This window comes from Aythya ferina (assembly GCF_964211825.1).
Source record: "Aythya ferina genome assembly, contig: HAP1_SCAFFOLD_230, whole genome shotgun sequence".
Taxonomy (NCBI): domain Eukaryota; kingdom Metazoa; phylum Chordata; class Aves; order Anseriformes; family Anatidae; genus Aythya; species Aythya ferina.
Genome location: NW_028181306.1, coordinates 45,712 through 64,532, shown reverse-complemented (window position 1 = coordinate 64,532; position 18,821 = coordinate 45,712). Strand labels below are relative to the sequence as shown.

Below are 18,821 nucleotides of genomic sequence, written 5' to 3'. Positions count from 1 at the left end.
TTTCTATGTTAGGAAAGAGCTGAACAGAGTCTGTTATTCACATCAAGTAGTCAGGCAGGTTTCTTTAGGAAGGCTGGGTTTCACTAGAACATTACTAGCCTGTAAGCCTCATGGCATCACCTTCCATCTTGACTGCTGAACCTCCTTGCTCCCTACTATCTTCTTTGCCAAGATACAGCTGTCCACATTTACATTTCCTACTTGGCTGGACTGAATTTAAGAAGATCTTGCATCTAAGAAAGGGAACAAAAGCTGCTGCCCAGCAGCGTCTGGCTCAGGGAGGAGTGAGAAAGCTCTGTGCAGCCCCCAAGGTCCGTGCAGCAGGAGGCAGGAGGTGCTCCAGGCTCCCAGCAGCACTTCCCCTGCGGCCTGTGCAGGGAGAGGCCCCTGGTGGAGCAGGCTGTCCCCCTGCAGCCCATGGGTCCCCCGTGGAGCAGATCTCCACGCTGCAGCCCCCCTGTGGCTGGAGGAGCCCCCGGTGGAGCAGGTGGCTGTGGCCTGGAGGAGGCCGCGGCCTGTGGAGAGCCCCCGCAGGAGCAGGCCCCGGGCTGGACTGGAACAGGCTGTGCTGAGCCTGCTTTGCCCGTGACGCTCCTTGTGGAGTGATCTCCCTGTCCTTCTGGCAGCCCTTGAGCCCTTGCCAGCCTCTTTTCTCCCCTTGGCGTTGGAGGAGGGGCAGGGAGAGAGCGCTTGTGCTGGAGCTCGGCTGCCCAGCTGAGGAAAACCACCACGGCTCTGTCTTGCCGCTGCTGCAGCACGCTGGTAGCAGCCAGCACCGTCTGTTGTTCGAGCCTCAGCAAGCCCACAGCATCTTCCGTGAAGGGATCCCTTTCCTTCACGCCTGACAGGCGCCGCCTCCAGAGGCTGAGGGCTTGTGCCCCGTTTGCAAGCGCTTTCTCAGTGCCCCCTTCCCCAGACAGGATCCCAGCTGCTTGGCTTCACTGCCCTCTGCTGCCAGGCTCCCGCAGCTGCTATCCCAGCAGCGCAGCGAACATGCGGATAGAAGGCTGCATCATCGTGAGTATCCGCACGTTCCCATGTTACATCTTTCATTTCCCTCATTCACAATCGTGTTTTTTGGTCAAGAAAAGTTATCACAAGGAAAAAAAGAATTGTACTTCTCTAATAAGTAGTCTTTGTTGTCCGGCCAGGATCAGTAAAAATCCCTGCTCGCCGGTAACTAGAGCCCTTCATAGACCAGCGGGGGGCAGGGGAAAGGCCTCCTGCCCGGCCGGGCTCCCCTCTGCTGTCCTGAGGGGGAGCAGCCCGTGTCGCGGGCCCTGTGGGTCGGGGTGCCCTTTGGGGAGGGGGGGGGGTGAAGGCCGCAGGGCCTGGAGGCAGGGCTGGGGGCTGGGGTGTTCCCTCCCCCTGTATCAGCCCCTTCTGGGCCCTGTGAGACGCGGAGCTGCTGCCCGGGGTTAGGCCCAAGGTCTCCTGTCAGGCCCGGGGCCGCCCTTCCCCTCGCCCTGCCCTTCCCTCCCGCTCCTGAGCCCTTCGTCAGGCCTTGCTGGGCCCTCTGTCCGGCTGTCTGTCTGTCCATCCGAACCTCTGGCCTTCTGTCCCACCACCCTGCCCCGTCCCTGCCCTCTCCCTAAGGAGGCAAAGAGTCCCCGGTCTGCCTTCATGGGGGGGGGGGGGAGGGAGAGGGGAGGTTCTGCTGAGAAAAAAATGAAAGATTTCCCCCTTAACGGGCACCTTGCGAGTTCTTTCGAGTTCCAACCTTCTGCCTTCCTTCCGTAGCAGTGCCTCTAAGGGGTGCGCTGTAAGGCAGCCCTCATCTGGCGCGTTGCTCCTCCGTTCCCCCAAGGAACTGCCTTCAGGATCTGACTAACTCTGGATGCACCCGGTTGTCGCCTTAATTTCTCCTTTAGCTTGCTGAAAACAAGCCGGTTGGGTGACCTTTTGCGTTTCTCGCTTAAAATTTGGATCGAGGAGGTCTGTGTTTCCTTACGCTGATGTCCACGCTGAAGGTGCAGAAGGGTTCCGTGCTGTTGCTTGGGTCAGCCTTGTTGCCAGGTTCGGAATGTTTAGCCTACCGGTGCTTCGGTGCTGTTGGGCTGCACTCAGAGTGTGAGCTCTGGGCGTTATTTCTCAAATACTGCGTTATTTGAGCGTACAGACCCGAGATATTCTGCGGAGAGGTGATTTAAGGCACGTCAGAACCACCGCTGCGGCGTGTGCCAGCGTCGGACGCCCGTTCGAGTGATCAGGCGGAGCAGGTGAGTTGAATTTGGTGCTGGGTGGCGAGGTGGTGTTGGGGGAAGAGCTAGGCTAAGGAGAGCTTCCTCTTGCTCTGCCCCTTCCCATCTCAAATGGCTGCTTCCTGGGGAGATGGGTTCGTTGGGAGGTTAACTACAACGTTACAGTGAGGATGAGGAATCATCTTTAGTCCCGTAGGTATTTGCTGCCAGGCCGCAGCGTTGATTTCAGAAATTGTATTTAAAAAAGGGAAAAGAAAGGAAAGATGTATTCTTTAACATACTCTCTTTTCTCGGAGAGTAGATGGAGGAGCTTCAGCAGTGCCCTTCCTCCGGAAACGATTCCCAGTGTCTGCTCAGACACTGAGGAGGAAAATGGAGGAGAGCCACCCGATAGAAATAAAGGAAAGAAGGGGTCATGGATTAAGGGAAAAGCACTACTTAAAAAATTGGTGCTCTCTAAAAACGGGTTAAGGGTTTGGGACCTGCAGGTGCTGCCTACACCTGTGTGCGTTGCAGTCGTGCCTGTTGCCACTGAGCAAAACGGGGAGAGCTGCTTTGTCGAACGCGGCGTGTTAAAGCACGTGCCACTGCCTGGAAGAAAAGCACGGACTTCCCTCGTGTGGGCCTTCTTCCCTAGCGATCTGTGGTTTACCTGATGGTTTCCCATAAGCTGAGAATGTTTAAAAGAAAAAAAAAAAAAAAAAATCAAAAACCAACACCAGCGTTGAGAGTGGTGAAGCAGATCCTCACGTGGGGACTCAGAATCAGCGGTGACATCACCATGCGAAGCATTGTGTGCGCTTCGGGTTGGGGCTGCTGCGAGCCTCGCAGCGGGGAGGGAGAGCGGATCCGGGGTGCCTCTGTGTCAGCCCTCTGCCCTGGTGGCTTCGTGAGCACTGAGAGTTTGACTCCTGTGTTCCCAGCTTTCGCTTCCGCACCTGCGGTGTGGCAGAGCCAGCGAGCTGCTTGCTCAGCTGGAGGAGGAAGAGGAGTGACCTCAACATTGCCGAGGTAAAGCACAATTATTGAAAAGATTTGGCAAAGATGTGGGTTGTACCAGCGCGGCTGCTGCAGCTGCAGCAGATCCTGGAGCATTGGAGAAGATAGAGAGGGTTTTCTTCATGAAAAGAATGCTGTTAAAAGTGTTTTCATGCCAGAAATTAGGATAAACGCCTCTGTTGTTTGACATCCTCTATTGAGCTGGCACATTGGCATTACAGCGTACCTGGCACGCTGTTTGTATTAAAAAAAAAAAGGTATTTTATTCAGGGCAGGCCAGAAACCTGCCTTGGCACTTGCACATCGCAGCAATGCTTACAGACCCTGCATCCTGGCTGCCAGGCCAGGATCTAAATCCGATGGTGCTGTTGGTAAACTGAAGCTCAGGAAGCGCTTCTGGGTTTTTTTGTCCTTCCATGTGAATTTTTACCCTGTGAAGATGGTGTATTAAGCTATTTTCGTAACAACAAATAGGTTTAAAAGCAGTTTCAGTTTAACATCTACACGCTTGGGTGTTATTAACAGAGCTTTGTATACTGAGCTGGTGCTTGGTAGGAGAAAAACCATCAATCTTACCTGGGAAACCTGGACCCCCTCAGCTACATACTGCTGTGAGGAAACTCAGATGTAAGAACACACTTAAATAACACCTCACCAGAGCTGTTGTGCTCCTGACCACCAAAGGCACCTTTTTCCAACACCGTTGTACTGGAAGTTGATGCAGCTGGTTCCATCCGTAACGTGTGACTGTACAGTGCTGTAAAAGAACTATTTTTTCACAGCTTTGGAGAAAGTGAAGCAGAGAAAACCACGCGTAACCACTGATACCTGGACCCCAAACTGCCACAGACTGACGGTGATGCCCACTGGATATCTCCTGATACCCTGCTGCCTTCTGACTGCTCCAGCAGAAGTCCCGTTTTAATTAGCCAGCAGGTCCCTCTGAGGGAGGGACTTTGCTAAAACTCCTGCCGTAGGAAGTATCCTACGGGAGCCAAGTTGCTAAACTGATGTGTGGTTTTCCCTTAACCCCCTCACCCCTGACTTTCCAGCTCCTGACGACACTGCCAACGTGTGCAGTGTCACCGTGTGCCATCTAGGTGCCAGCTGCCATGGTTTATATATTGTAAAATTAGTGATTTGGGACTCATGAGCACTGAGGAGAGGCTAGCAATTGCTTAAGAGCTTTCCTTGTGTCGCTCTGGGGCAGGGAGATGGGTGAAACATCTTAGGCTTGAAAGTGATTCCCTGCAGAGTGACGTGCTCAGATCTGCACAACAGATCTGTCGTTTTGGTCACCTTATTAGATCCCTGCTTGAGAGGTTGCTTGCAAGAATCGATTCCTCTTCACCTTGATGTGTCAAGCTAAAGACAAATCTGTGCCGAAGCACTGTTTGATCAGACGAGTGCCTCGGTTCAGGATTGTTCTTTGACAGCTACAGAAACAGCAGGACGATCAGCGCCTTCAGGAACAGATGAATTTGATCTTGAGGCTGTCGTAAAACAGGTCCCTGAAGTTTGAAGACTCTTCAAATAGTTTGGGCCAGCAAGGAGCAGCTGTACGTGGCAGCTGCGGTAACTCGGGGCTCCGAGTCTCAGAGAGCGTGGTGAAAGCTGGCTGCTGGAGGAAGCTGAGGCAGCGTTCAGCTCTAACCTTTGCCTTCTTGGCTGGCATCTTTGCACTCCTGCTGTCAGTGGGTGTTGAGTGTCCGTCCCCCCAGCCTCAGAACGTGCCCTCAGATGTAGGCAGCATTTAGCAGCTAGAATTCCCTCAAATAGAAAGAGTACAAATGATGCGTTTTCTGCTTTTTCTTTGGAACTCTTAGCTTGAGGTTTTCCTGCAGGCCTTGAGGTTTCTTGCAGCAGCAGGGATGAGTTCTGTTAGCAAGAGGCTGTTCTGTGCTTCGACTGTGGGAAGATGAATGGTTACGTGTGCACCGTTAAATATAACTTGACACCTAGCACACCGCACTTGCAGCCTGTGGGGTGCTTTAACAAGCAGGTAAATCAGCAGAGGCTGTTTTGCAGCCGGGGTGATGCTGGGTGATTAAAAAGCAGGGGCAGAACAAGGAGTTTCTAGTGTTTGTTCTTGCTTGTCATCCGACTCTCCACTTCCACTGTTCTTTAAAACAAACAAACAAACAAACAAACAAACAAAAAAAAAACAAGCAAGGGGTAAGCATCTTAATATCTTTATTATAAATGGAAGGCACAAAAGAGGCCAGCAACAGAGACTGTCCAAGAGAAATGCTTTGTGCTTTATAAACAAACAAGGAAGTACCCTTAGGTGGGTGTGATAATCCTCCTCTAATGCGTTTTTGGGGTGCAAAAATAGATTTGTTCCTTTCTTGCTCTTCTCTGCAGGACAAAGGCAGAATAGGCACTGCAAAGTTCGACCAGGGAGGTCAGTTTGTTCCGTACTGAGAAAGACAAGCCTGTAAAACAAACTAGACAGATTTTCTTTGTACTATTCATCTTCCTTCAGCAAAGGCAAAGCTTATGACACTTGCTGGTGTGTATTTCCAGACCCCCAGCTACTGGCACTGTAGCGCATCTCTAATTCTTTGGTACAAAAGGTTCAAAATCTCTTAATGCAAAAATTTTACCAGCACCCTGGAGCAAAAAAAAAGAAATCTAAAACCCTTACCAACTTCTATTACAGACCTGCTGAGTGCACCAGAGTTACTCATTTTTATTCAGGCTTTCAGGTGCAACTTCAGTTGGTTTAGTGCTTGGATTGCTCTGTTAGCAGATGTCAGTTTAAAAAAAAAAAAAAGCTTTTGAGGTCCTTTTTAAAATGAGACTGCTTTTTTGGAATTTGGAATACTGCAAGGTATCGTTGGTTTTGCTTTCTTCCCATTCCTTAGACCAGATCCATTCAGATTCTGAACAGCGTTCCCGGTCTGTTCTGGAAAATGGAAGGCAACAAGCAAAATGATGAGCTCCTTGGGCAGTCAAAAGAGCTAAATCTGGAGAGTGTTTTGAGTCAAACTTCCATGCTAAGGAGCACCAGTAATTGTTAGAAGTAGCTGCAGAGGAACCTGCATGGCACTGGGTGTGTTTCTGAAGGTGCTAAAGGTCCGAAGTGACGATTCCTATCCATACTAAAGAAGAGAAGGAAACCTTGCACTTAACTACTGTTTTTATTCCCTTTGTCCAGCAGTCAAAAGCAGTAACTAATATGAGAACCCAACTTTTCCTCTCTTTATTTTAGATTTGGGAAAATTCCCTGCCAAAAAAATATTTCCTGGAAAATTCACTAGTGTTTGTGTGAGTAAAAGCTTCCAACCTTTTATTATTAATTTGTAAGAACTATTTCATCCACTTTTGTCCAGAAGAGTCAGAAATAATTTGCACAGAAATGTGCAGCGTTTTAATGAAAGGATTCAGAATCACTCTGAATTGAACTTTATCTGGTCTGGTTGCAGGTTTTGTGACATTTAGTGTCTTTAAAAAAAAAATAATCAAAATTTCTGACTTCATATCAGAAAAAAAGAAAAAAAAATGCTTGTGGCGAAATAAAATCTGTTGCAGCTCTGCTCATCGAAAACTCATTGGCTGTTAAATTGGACCTAAGTCGTCTTCTCTAACCTTTCATGATCCTGCAGCAATGGATGATGATGGATATATGGATTAGGGAACAGCACGTGATGGCAAACCTGTGGTATTTGCTACGGCGCAGAAAGAAAAACCAAATTGCTTCCAAAAAATCAAAGTAATTCAAAATCCTTGGTATCATGCAGCCGTGCCACTGGCAAAGTGAGCATTCCCCTGCCTCTCAAAGCTTGCTGTACCCTTGATCTGCTGTCTTGCTGCTGTTAATTGATTGCAACTCTACGTGTCTGATCAGGGCTACGAGTTGTTCTCGATATGGAGATCATACAACATATACTGTGCACGCTTGTGTGTATAGATATGTTTATCCTGTATGCATGTACATCCGTATGCATATTTGTGTGCTGGCCCCCAGATCCCTCATGTTACAAAGCATCGGCCTCGAAGGCATACTCATCAAAATCTTTTGTAGAGCCTCCATTTTTTTCTAGTTCCCTCAAAATGAGAGAATTTTTACGCGCTCTCTGTGTCGAAAAGGCAAAAATTCTGATTTTCACTGTCGCTCTCGCTAACTTTCTCTCACTCCCTCCTCGTGTGTGTATAAACACAGATGTGTGTATGCGTATGCACATCTGTGGATTTAGATGCACTGGTATGTTTTTTGCTGTACAGGTAATAAAGACGGGGAAAGGTTTTTGTGTTTTCTTAATAGGTGAAGAAATCTTGAAGACCAGAGATTGGAACATGCTGAATTTTAAATTAAAAAAAAAAAAAAAAAAAAGTTAAATTGTCCGGCTGTGGAAGATGGAGCCTCATTTTTGCAGCCACTTTGAATCACGAGTTCATCTCTAAATGCGCTGGTTTTTTTTTGTTTTTGTTTTGTTTTGGGTTTTGTTTTTAATTTTTTTGAAGAGCTAACTAACCCTGGCTGCATCCAGTCTGAGAGAGCATTCAAATGGACTTGCTTCCTCTCTTAGTTATAAGCTGTTTAAAAGCGCATCCTATGTTTGAATTGTGGATGAGAGGTTCCCTTGGCAAAGTGAGGAGGAAAATTCTTCCTACCCCTTTATTATTAATTCACGGATTCAGTCTTGGTTCGGCCTACAGGAGCAGTTAACTGGAAGCCTTTGAAGATCGATAACTTTGCTGAGGTTGTCCAGGTAGGTGAAATCGAAGACCCACAGGGCCTGGAACGTGCTGTTTAATGCGTCCTAACTGTGTTCTAGAGAAGTTATTTGTAGCCATAGTTGATTATTGACTTGCATGTATCATCAGGTGGTTTTTTAAGGAGTGACTCCGTTTTCAGGCTTCCAGATGTGCTCCAGGTCATATTATTGAGGATGTGGAAGAGAACGCTTGCTGACAAAGCTCCTGGCAGCTTTACAGAACTTTAATATTTAGTTAGTTCATGTAACAGCTGATTTCAAGGCTTTGCTCTCTTTGAGAGACTGATAACTTGATTTGATTAACTGAAGAAAGCTGGAAAAATGTCCGTTCCTCATTATTTTTCACTTGTTACTTTCTTTCGGGTTACTTTTAAAAAGAAGATTTCACTGATCACAAGCCAGTAGAAGACTTTCAGCCCAAGCAAGGGTGAAGACAGCTCTCTCCAAGAGCAGAGGAAGTCCCTGTGGAGAGAACCCGAGCTTGTTAGCAGAACTCGTCGGCATGTCTAAACAAGGAGACGATTGCTACTTCTATTTCTATTCTACCTGTACCAAGGTATGGCTGGCTTTCCTTTGCTTTGCTTTTTTTCCCCCTTTTTTTCAGGAAGGAGTAGATTAGGAGGAGGAAGCACACTGGTCTTTGGTTAACTTGAGAACCAGATAGATTGTGAATTCAGTTGTAGCACCATCAGGCAGCAGCATGGCCATTTTTGAGGCTGTACTCTATTTTCCTTGTTGGTTTCCTTTTGGTTCCAGGGAGACAAATGTGCCTACCGCCACTGCGAAGCTGCTCTGGGCAATGAGACGGTCTGCAAGCTGTGGCAGGAGGGTCGTTGTTTCAGGAATGTCTGCCGATTCAGACACATGGAAATTGACGTGAGTGCCTAACAATGTGTTCTCAAAATAAATCCACAAAAGCATTTTTCAGTGCCGTAGGTGTACTGATTGTGCTTTTGCAGGATAGATTTGTTTGCTTCAAAATCATACTGGTTTCTGTTACCAAGAGAGGGGGTGGGAGGAAGCAGAGGGAAATAAAATCAATGCCTTAGGTATGTCTTAGCAAGATATTTGTTTATTTTTTTTTATTAGATGCTGACAGTTTTCTCAAGAGATGCAGAATAGCTGTTAAATAGACTGCTAAAACCTGCTGGAGCAGGGGGGTAATAAACAGGCTGTTCTATCCTCATGGGAGCAGGCTTGATAATGAACTATCAGGTGTCTTCTGACCCACAGTCCTTCAGATAACGCTGTTGTAGCTGCCTGGGGTAGGAAGTGGGGAAAGTTAAAGGTGCAGCAGAACTAAGTCTCCAAGAAGTAGTTCTAGACAGGGTTAACCTAGGCAATTTCAGATGTTCTTTTTCCCTCTGAATAATCCTAGTATAATCCTAGGTGTATTAGTTTAAGCCACCCTCAACTGATGTCTGAGAGTGCCTGTCTTCTCAAACTGAGTGATGACCAAACTAAATGTGCATAATGGTTACAGCTTATGCAAACTTTGTGAATATGCCCAGAAATACTACACTTAACTGAGAAACTGACCTTTGGAATGATGTTTCAGCACTGTGTTGTGACAGCTGTCACGATCTGGAGCTGTGCATCTCTTTGCAAGCCTCAGGTGCATGTTATCACGAGCTTTTCTTTCTTTCTGTCTTCAGAAAAAGCGCAGTGAGATTCCTTGCTACTGGGAGAACCAGCCGGGAGGCTGTCAGAAAGCCAACTGTGCTTTTCATCATGCAAAGGGACGTTACATCGATGGACAATTCCTACCACCAAGCAAGAGTGAGTTTAGGTCCTTTTTCTTTAAGCGCTGAAGAATTAATTTTGAGTAGTACTTAGTGGGTGCCAATCCTGTAGGGGGCGTCAGGTAACTGTTCATTTGTGAGTGCAGGAAAAGGTCTGCAGTCATAGGTGTACTGCACCGAGTGTACTGCTGGTGTTTGTTTTCTGCTTTCGTGCTCAGCTTCTCTTTGCTTTGTGTGATGTTTGCCTTGCAGTTTGCTTCCTGTTGTTTCCTCTTTTGCTGGGTGGTAGGGAGATGTGTTGTTGTTGGAAGGGAAATCATTGTTCACGGTGTAAGCAGTGATGGGATGGGCAAAAGGAGATGCTGAATTCGTTGTCTATGCGGGTTATCTGCCTTTGCTACCATCTCTTTGCATTGTGGTCAAAGTTTTAAACTGCCATATTACCGATGATCCTCCTCTTCCTCTAGCTACGCTGCCAAGTCCGCCTGAGTGCGCGGACGATGATCTGAAAGTGGCTCAGATGTCACTGCAGCAAAACAAACTTTCTGTCCAGTCAAATCCCTCTCCACAGCTAAGGGGGTGACGAAAGTGGAAAACTCTGAAAATGTCCCAAGCCCTACACACCCTCCAGTTGTAATCAATGCTGCAGATGATGATGAAGATGATGATGGTGAGCATGTTTTGGTTCTTGGAAGGAATTTGTGCTGTAAATGATTGTGCAAATCTTTGTTTCTTGAAGGAATTTGTGCTGTAAATGAATGTGTTAAATCTTTGGTTCTTGAAGGAATTTGTGCTGTAAATGAATGTGTTAAATCTTTGGTTCTTGAAGGAATTTGTGCTGTAAATGAATGTGTTAAATCTTTGGTTCTTGGAAGGAATCTGTGCTGTAAATGAATGTATAAATCACAGATGACCTGAGGTCTGACTAGCGATAGGGCAGGCAGTCTGGCCAGGTCACTGGTGGCTTTGTCTGGCAGTCAGTGGACAGAAGCTGAAATGTTGGAGGAAAGCTTAGAACCACTCCTGGCTTTAGCTGGTCTTTTGTGTAAAGTTCTATGTGAAACTAGGAAGGAAATTTCTTTTTTCTGTCTGAAGAGCAATGTGTTGTGTAGTAGTTAAAGCTGCAGAGAGAATCTAGAGTCCTAGATGTTTTGTCCTAGTGTATTCTACTTAGGAGTTCATCAGGTCAGTGTAGCTGTTTAAAAGCAAACAAGCAAACAAACAAACAAACAAACAAAAAAACCAAAACAGCAACAAAGTTTTTTATATGAACCATGGGCTGAAGTGTCACTGCATGAGCTACGTAATCATGACCAACCTGGTCTATGCATAACTGAATCGATTTTTCCCCTTCAGACCAACTTTCTGAGGAAGGAGAAGAAACTAAAACTCCCGTCCAGCATCCAGCTGCGGAAGGCAAAAATGGATTACGGGTGATTTCCACTCGGAAAGGCAGTTCTACTACTACTAAACAAGGTATGCCAGCACCTTAGTAGGATAAATCAGAAGAACTTGACAGTTAAGTCAAAAGCAGCGTGGTGTAAAAACACAACAAAATGTAGGGGTGCTGAATGGAGTCGGTTATTTCCATGATCTCATTTCTGCCATTAATACCATCATGTGCCCATTGGGTCAGAAAGGTGAACTCCTTTTCTTTACTTTTGGAGAACAAAACAGGGCCACAGCATGGAGTTTAAATGGCTGCACGTGCAGCCTTGCAACCACTGTTGATAAGCCATATCTAACGATAGAGGGATCTAATATCGTGTAAATGGATTAAAATGTGGATCTAATATCGTGTAAATGGATTAAAATTAAAACTACATTTTGAACCCTGAAGGATGAAAGGAGGGGCAAAATGCCATTGGTTCTATGGCTCTTTCACTTGTGAGGAGTGTTGACAGGCTTTATTCGAAATACTTCAGAAAGTTCCTGAGCGCTAAGAAGCCTGAGGACCTGTGGTCCTCAGTGAGTGCCTCTAAGCCTGTCTCATGAACTGTTTCCTGTTTTCAGAGGGCAATCTGAATTTTGGAATAAAAACACTTGAGGAAATCAAATGGCAGAAGATGAAGGAAAAAAATAAGAGACACGGTGGTGAGTTAATATTCCCTACTTTCTTATCCTGTTCACGGCAGGTGATGGTGACTGGGAGCTGCTTGAGGGACAGACTTCCATTTTTAGCTGGGGGCATAAAGCAACCTGATTCTCAGCCAGCTGGTATTCTAAATGGGAGTTCAAAGGGCAACCAGAGGCAAATCAGTCACCTCTCTTCTTTACATGCTCTGCTTGCTGTATTTTTGACAGTAACAAATCATTTAAAGTTTTTTGTTCTTTGTGATAGTTTTTTATGTTGGGCAAACTTCCTTACGTTTTGGTTGCTCTGAACAGAAGGTTCTTCAAGATCTTCTCTTCGTCCCGTTGATTCTTTGATTTTTCCTGCTCCAGAAGAGGAAAACGTCCGGACAGTGGTGAGAACTGTGACAGTGTCTTCCAAGAAAGGTAATAATGAATGCTTTTGTTTTGATTTCATTACTCCTAAACTGGAGGGTTAAGCAATAATTAAAACAATTCACCCATGTTAGCCTTCTGGTGCTGCCTTCTGTTCAAAACGTGCTTTTATGCTTAAAGTCCCTGGTTGTACTGGAAAGATTTGGTGCTCAGGTTAAGTGCAGTGGCAGGAGAGAAAAAAAAAAGTGTCAGTATGCCAATAGGGGGGTAACTGAAAACCAGAAGAGTAACGAGAAGAGCGAGCTGTAGAAGCCAGTGCTATATAAGAAGCAATTTCTGAAGCATTAAAGAGGCGTACAGTGGCAGGTGTGGACACAGTATGACAGGAGTTTGTGTATAAATTGTTTAGAGCTGTGCAAATGCCTTTTAAAGGGAAAAAAGTGTGGAAGTACTTTTACTCGTAGACATTCACCTTAGAAAGGAATATTTCTCAGCATTTGCACCTAAGAATATTCTGCTTGCTTATGCAGCTTTGTTCTGCACAAAGTATAGGTGTCAAGCAGACTCAGATTCACTCTCCACTATCTCAGCTGGAATTTGAAGCAAGCACTGAGACTATTAATATTTTTTTTCCATGTTAATTATAGTTAAAATATGAGTTTATGTGGTTTAGCTGTCAAAACAGTGTCTGACTGGGGTTTTTTGGACATGGGCTAACAGGATAATATTTCTGTTGGCTACTGGTTTCTGTGAAATAGAAAAAAAAATTCCCTTTTGTTTTAGGGGAGGAACCTGTGGTTCGAGTAGATCTTGCTGATAGACAAGGAAAACGGAAAGCCTCCGCGGGTGAGAACTTTTTACGAGCTGTTACGTAGGTGCTGCCTTCTATATATGACTGCATTAAAGAGTATTTGTGATGTATGAAAGGAAAATACATTGCAGTGGAGATCTGTGTTGACTGCAGAAATGGCAAAAAAAAAAAAAAATCATTTAGCAGCTGAAAGGCAATTCTATGAAAATATGCTTGAAAAAGAGAAGCTTATTGTTGACTGTTCTCAAACCTTCCTGCAAAGAAAAGTTCTTACAATATTCCTTGTTTTCTCTGAAGATGATGTAAGCAGCCTTCCAGTGAAGCGCAGCCTTGCTGAAAGGCTGGGGAAGAAGGTAGAGGCTCCGGGAAATGCTGACAAAGCACCCAAGAGAGAGACAGGTACTAAACGGGCATCTGGATTGGATTCCTGGGTTTCGTATTTAGTCTTTCTGTTTGTCCTTTTCCAGTGATGTTTCTTTTTGCATGTTGGCTGAGGTCGTAATCACTGGGATTCAAAGTCACCTCTCCTGTCTTGTTTTGAAATGTGAACCTGAAGTTGACATTATGCAGCCTCCCTAATTCGTTCTTTTTCTGTTTTGCAGTTCGAGTTCCCAAGTCTCTGAAGGACAGGCTGGGATTACCTCCTAAGCAGACCAGTACTGAGAGAGGTAACAGCTAGATATTAAATATGCTTTCTCCTCCTTCCTTTCCACGAACTTGGACTGCTTTCATACATCCCTACAAACTAATTTAAACGAAAACAAAGAACTGACGCCTCTTGCTTGAGTGCTGAAGCTCTTCTGACAGCCACTATCAGAACTCTGGCTCTAGGTGTGTGTTTATTTTCTACTTGTGCCTTGTCGAGGTTTTTAGCTGCTTCTGTGAACCGTTACGTACAATTAGAATAGAACCACTGCCAGGAGCAGGAATTTGAAATGCAGTCTGAAAAAGTAATAAAGTAAAGCAGCATTTCTGTGTAGCAGTTCTCTCTGGATAGGGCTGGTCTTCAAAATACAAGTGGCTCAGAGGAGGAGGAGAATGTTGTTCTAAGGATATTGTTCTAAGATGCATTATTGGGAACGCTCAAGATGAGTTTTCCTTAGTGCTCTGACAAATTTTGGAGACTTAAAATATTGCTGGACTCTCTTTAAATGTTGGTGCTTCTCCTCATTTCTTGATGATGACAGGGAAGGCTGCCAAGCCGATGGGAGAGATCCATGTGAAAACACTGGAGGAAATCCGTCGTGAGAAAGCTCTTCAGAGACGCGAAACTCAAGCCAAAGCCGAGGCTGAAGGGCATGGTAAAACTGAAGATTCCAGCGCAGGGGCAAGAGCTGCTCGTGCAGGTCGCATCCAAACTTTCTCTGAAGCCTTGTCCGAAAAAAAGAATAATCGCTTGGTAGAAGAGAAGAAAAAAGCAGGAGAATGCCATAGCAAGAGCAAAATTCAGGGTGAGTCCAAGAAGCAGCTCGCTCTGTCCGGGCCCAGCAAAGGGCAGGCGAAGGAGCCGGCAGGAAAAGTCAAGCCGGAAGGAGAAGTGCGTGTTAAAACCTTGGAAGAAATAAAGCATGAGAAAGCTCTGCGGATGCAGCAGAGTGAAGGAGATGTGCCAGCTCCCTCAGCACAACCCGGACCTGCCCCAGCAGAGCAGAAATCTTTATGGAGCACAAAACTAACAGGTAATAAGATGCTTTAATGCCTGCCCCAGTGAGGTGCTTCCCATATTGAGCAAGTTCAGTTTGCTCAGGATCTGCTTCATGGATAAATGCTGAATGGCTTGCACATTGTAGCCTTTCTCTCTCTCTCTCTCATGGGACACAAGGAAATAAGTGCACAAAGGAAACAAGTACCCAGCTTTCTTTATTTCTGCCGTTGACAACACTTTTTTTTGTCTTTTTTTAAAGCACCTGAAAAAGAAGAAAAGAAGGCAGTGGAATTGAACCGGCCTTTTCCTAAACTTTCCTCTGGACCTGATGTACAGGTGAGTCCTCTGTGAAGACACACATACATTCGTACAATTTCTGATAATTCTGACAAGTTTTGTTACTCACCGTGTGCCACCCTCTTGAGTGTGTTCTTACCCTTCAGCAGCTGGTAGGAGCTGCAGTGCAGTCTAAATCCTATCGCCAGCAGCATTTCCAGACAACTCTGTAATCCTCAAACTTGGAATCAGTCTGTTTATACCACAGCAACAAAGAAACCCTGTTAGCACCAGCTGAAATCTACACAGTTAACGTGGAGGGAATTCTTTTTGTTCTTACTGACTTGATCTGTCAGACATGAAGGATTTAATACAGAAGGCCAGAGTTCTGCGTTCAAGGAAATCAGTCTGTCAGTGGATACTGTATAGGGGAACTTGTATGACTTTCTGCTGCTTAAAAAGAATGTGATAAATAGATGTACAGCAGAACACCCTAGCTGTTTAAAGAAGCTTGCCATAGTGGATATTGCAGATATGTGAGACTGCGTCCATAGTAAAGCATGGCTCTTGTTACAGGCAGAATTTTATGGAAAAAAAAAAAAACAAAAACAAACAAAAAAAAACAACAGTAACCTGAACGAGATTAATATGCTGTTCCACATCAAGACCATTTTGGAGGGATTGCTGATCAGATTTTCTTAACGAAATCTCCACGGATTTTATTTATTTTTTTTGTCCTATTCATGCACTACTTTTCTTTCCTTCTAGCCCACTCAGCAGAGTGGAACTCGTAAATGTCCAGAGAAGAGCTTTGAAGAGAGACGGTGGGAGAAGTGGCAACAGAGAGAACAACAAGAGAAGCTTCGGCAGGAGGAAGCTGCTGTCAAATCTACTGCTGGCTTCTTTAATACTGAACCAGCAGGGAAAGTGGCAGCTCAATTTCAGGGCCAGGAAGCTAAAAGTAAGTGTTGAAGGTTAAGAGTTACTTAGGTTGTCTTCTGAAATACAGACAGAAGATGACAATTCTCATGCTGTAACTCTGGCTGGGTGCATTTTGCCACGCAGTGCTACGAAGCGAAGGGTGTACTTTCTTTTTCTTAGTTTGTTTCTTTTCCTGCCAGCCAGATGTTAGGTAAGGAACGGGAGACTAGAAAATGACACTACAAATGTGGACTTTGTAGAACAACTTAACTGTGGGACATCACTGCAAGGGAGAGGAAGCTGGTACAAGAGTTGCATACACTCTTGTCCTACTATAACTGCTGCTTTTTCCTTTCCTAGCGGGAGCAGGACTTTAAATATAAAAGCTGTCTATATTTGTGAACCTAGCTTGCACTTAGGATTGCTATGTGTCTGAGGTTTCCCTTGTCCTGGATTATTATTTACTGTAGCTCTTCGGTTTCTTTGTTCCTTTGTATGGATTGTTGGTAGACAGAGTTTCCTATGTGGAAAAGATTCCTGAGAATCCAGGCAATGGTGGTGTAATTGTGCTGGCCAAATGCATTTAAGTGTGTAGAAGGACTGTGGAAATGATTAAGAGAACCTGGATTTTTCCTGAGGCAGAGCAAGACTGTATCAGTTCTCTCTTCCTTTTACTCTAGCCAACTTTATGACATCTGCGAAGCCTTCACGTGGGAAAGTCACTTTCCCCAAGAAGAAGGCACTGAAACGTAAGGCACCTGGGAGTTATCCCTCTGCCATAGCAGCTGTGGAACTACAGACTGCCTTTGATGCTGACATGATGGGACCTCCAGCCAGAAAAGCAGCCATGGTAAGGCCAGGGGCTAATGCAGCGATGGATCCCTTGTTAAATTTCTACCCTCCTCTATTTGAAAAGGTGGAAAACTCAAACGTTCTGCAGGCCTTCTGTTTCCTTTGAAATCCAGTAGCTGTCTCCAGGATGCTTGTAGAACCCTTCTGTATTTATGAGATGAATGGCACTCTTTAACCGGTACTCTGATGCTGTGATTTCTCTGGTGTGGGGGATTTTGTCCATTAATGCCATGTTCTTAAAAGACACCAGATCATGAGTAACCTCCAGGTGAATGTGAACTTTCTTCAGGAGCACCTTGGTTTTGTATTTTGGCCACGGCTCCGCAATGCCAGAGGAGAAGCAGTGTGGAGGAAAAAGCTATTAAGGAATCTTTTACCCATGTGTCATAAATACTGTTTTGCTGCTTTCTAGGGTGTTTCAGACGTGCCGGAGCACGTCCCAGCCATCAGACTTGAAGAAAATCCCCAAAACAGGTGACAACCCCAACTTGTTCTTTTTCTTAATCAGTGTATATCCCCAGGGAAACATAAGTTCTGTCACATGTGGGAAAAAATGAGGGTTCTGAGATAATTGAAGCCAAAATCCATCAAAGGAATAAGTCACCTGAAACCACTTTCTAGCAGCTAGCAGGATTGCTTAATTAGGCTTTCTTGAAATGCTGCAAGTCAGCACAGCTTTCCGGTGACTTCTTGGGTTGTCTGAATACCTGAACGAGGATGAGGTGAAGTTCTACTTCCTCGTGAGGTGATAGATGATGAGTAGTGTCCTCTGCCTTTTGGTCCTCAAGAATGCCACCTCAACTCCAGGTGCCCTGGCTTCACAGATAAACCCCCAGACTGAAAAATGTACCTGGTAACACATCGGGCTCTAAATGTAGCCCTGGGTTGATTGATAACAATCCCTGTGTAAGATTGAAGCGTAGGAGGGCTTGCCTACAGTTTTAAGAGCCGGTTTGCAGGAAAGGGATTTCCCGTTAAGAAATGGCATATCCTGATTGTTCTTTCTTGCTCTCCCAAGACCTGAAGTGCGTCTTGGAAGCCCGGAAAGATTTGAGGAGCAGATGGAGATGGATCTCGAGACCTCGACCTCAGCTTCTTCCCAGCCAGAAGAGGCACGGACACGCTGGCTGAGTTCCACAGGGAACGCGCCCTTATCTGCGGATGAAGATTTTGAGAAGCTACTTTGGGAAATCTCAGGAGGCAGACTGGAAGCCGAAATCGACTTAGACCCAGGGAAGGACGAGGATGACCTCCTCCTTGAACTCTCCGAGATGATTGACAGTTGAACTGCGTAGTCCTAGGGTATAATTAAAAAAAAAAAAAAAAAATTAAAACTGTTCTTCTTGTTGGATACCCCGAGGTGATCCTTTTTCTAACTGAGGCTTTGCAATGAGACTTAAAGCACAGTCTGAAGTGGTAGAAATTGGCAGGATCTGCGCTCAGTTGTCCTAAATTTCCCTGCTGGTCAGAGTTAAGGTCTTGTGCATCCGTTCTGTAACTATAGGTGGTTACCTTCGATATCGAGAGGACAAAGCACTTCTTTTGCCACAGAAAGTTCTCCATTGGCACGCCATGGTGGCTACAAATCGATCTTCTGATGGAGCGATGCTCTGAAGGCTGAAATGTAAATCTTCTTCCTTCCTCCGCCCTTGGCACAACTCGATGTTGGGCACATTGTGAAGCTTCGGTGTTCTGATTTCTCGGACAGTTGATAGCCAAATCCTGGAGTTACTATGTCAATTCTTGACGTTTACTCGTGTATGCCATTGTTTTGACTGTACCCGTGTCAGATGATGAAGCTGTAGGGGTGGGAGGGAGCAGAATCGTTATTCCAGTGTGTTGTGGACCAAACTTGCTGCCAGGAATGGGGGTGGGGGTCAGCCCACCCAGCCTTCCTTTCAGTTATCAGGGGGGATCAGATGGTGAAAAGCAGCAGCTCTGCCATGCGGCTCCGCTACCCCCACTCCCTTCTGTTGTGCTATACCAAAGTTCCCCCAGGCTTTGGTTGGTGCTTTTTGCCTGTGTGAGGACTCCGGGGTGAGCAGTCGGGACTCTGCCACAGTCACAGGGTCGATGAAGGGTTGTTTAAGTGCCTCTTGGTTTTAAAACTTGCTCCCCTGAGCTGCTGGCTCTGCTGCCTGCTACAGCAAATGTTCGGGTGCCATCAGCATCGCGCTTGGGCATGGGCACTGACCCTGCGGAGGA

The 18,821-nt window shown here is 45.7% G+C and overlaps 1 pseudogene across 1 annotated transcript; it reads left to right on the top strand.

The window, feature by feature from the left end:
• The first annotated feature begins 6,116 nt into the window (after nt 1-6,116).
• Nucleotides 6,117-17,992, top strand: LOC311428977 (zinc finger CCCH domain-containing protein 11A-like; annotated as a pseudogene). Its single transcript has 17 exons — nt 6,117-6,470; nt 7,468-7,915; nt 8,300-8,477; nt 8,678-8,797; nt 9,577-9,700; nt 10,131-10,333; nt 11,020-11,139; nt 11,677-11,757; nt 12,052-12,162; nt 12,895-12,957; nt 13,220-13,321; nt 13,525-13,590; nt 14,110-14,601; nt 14,827-14,903; nt 15,612-15,804; nt 16,445-16,614; nt 17,029-17,992. The product of its transcript is annotated as a zinc finger CCCH domain-containing protein 11A-like (transcript).
• The last annotated feature ends 829 nt before the right edge of the window (nt 17,993-18,821 follow it).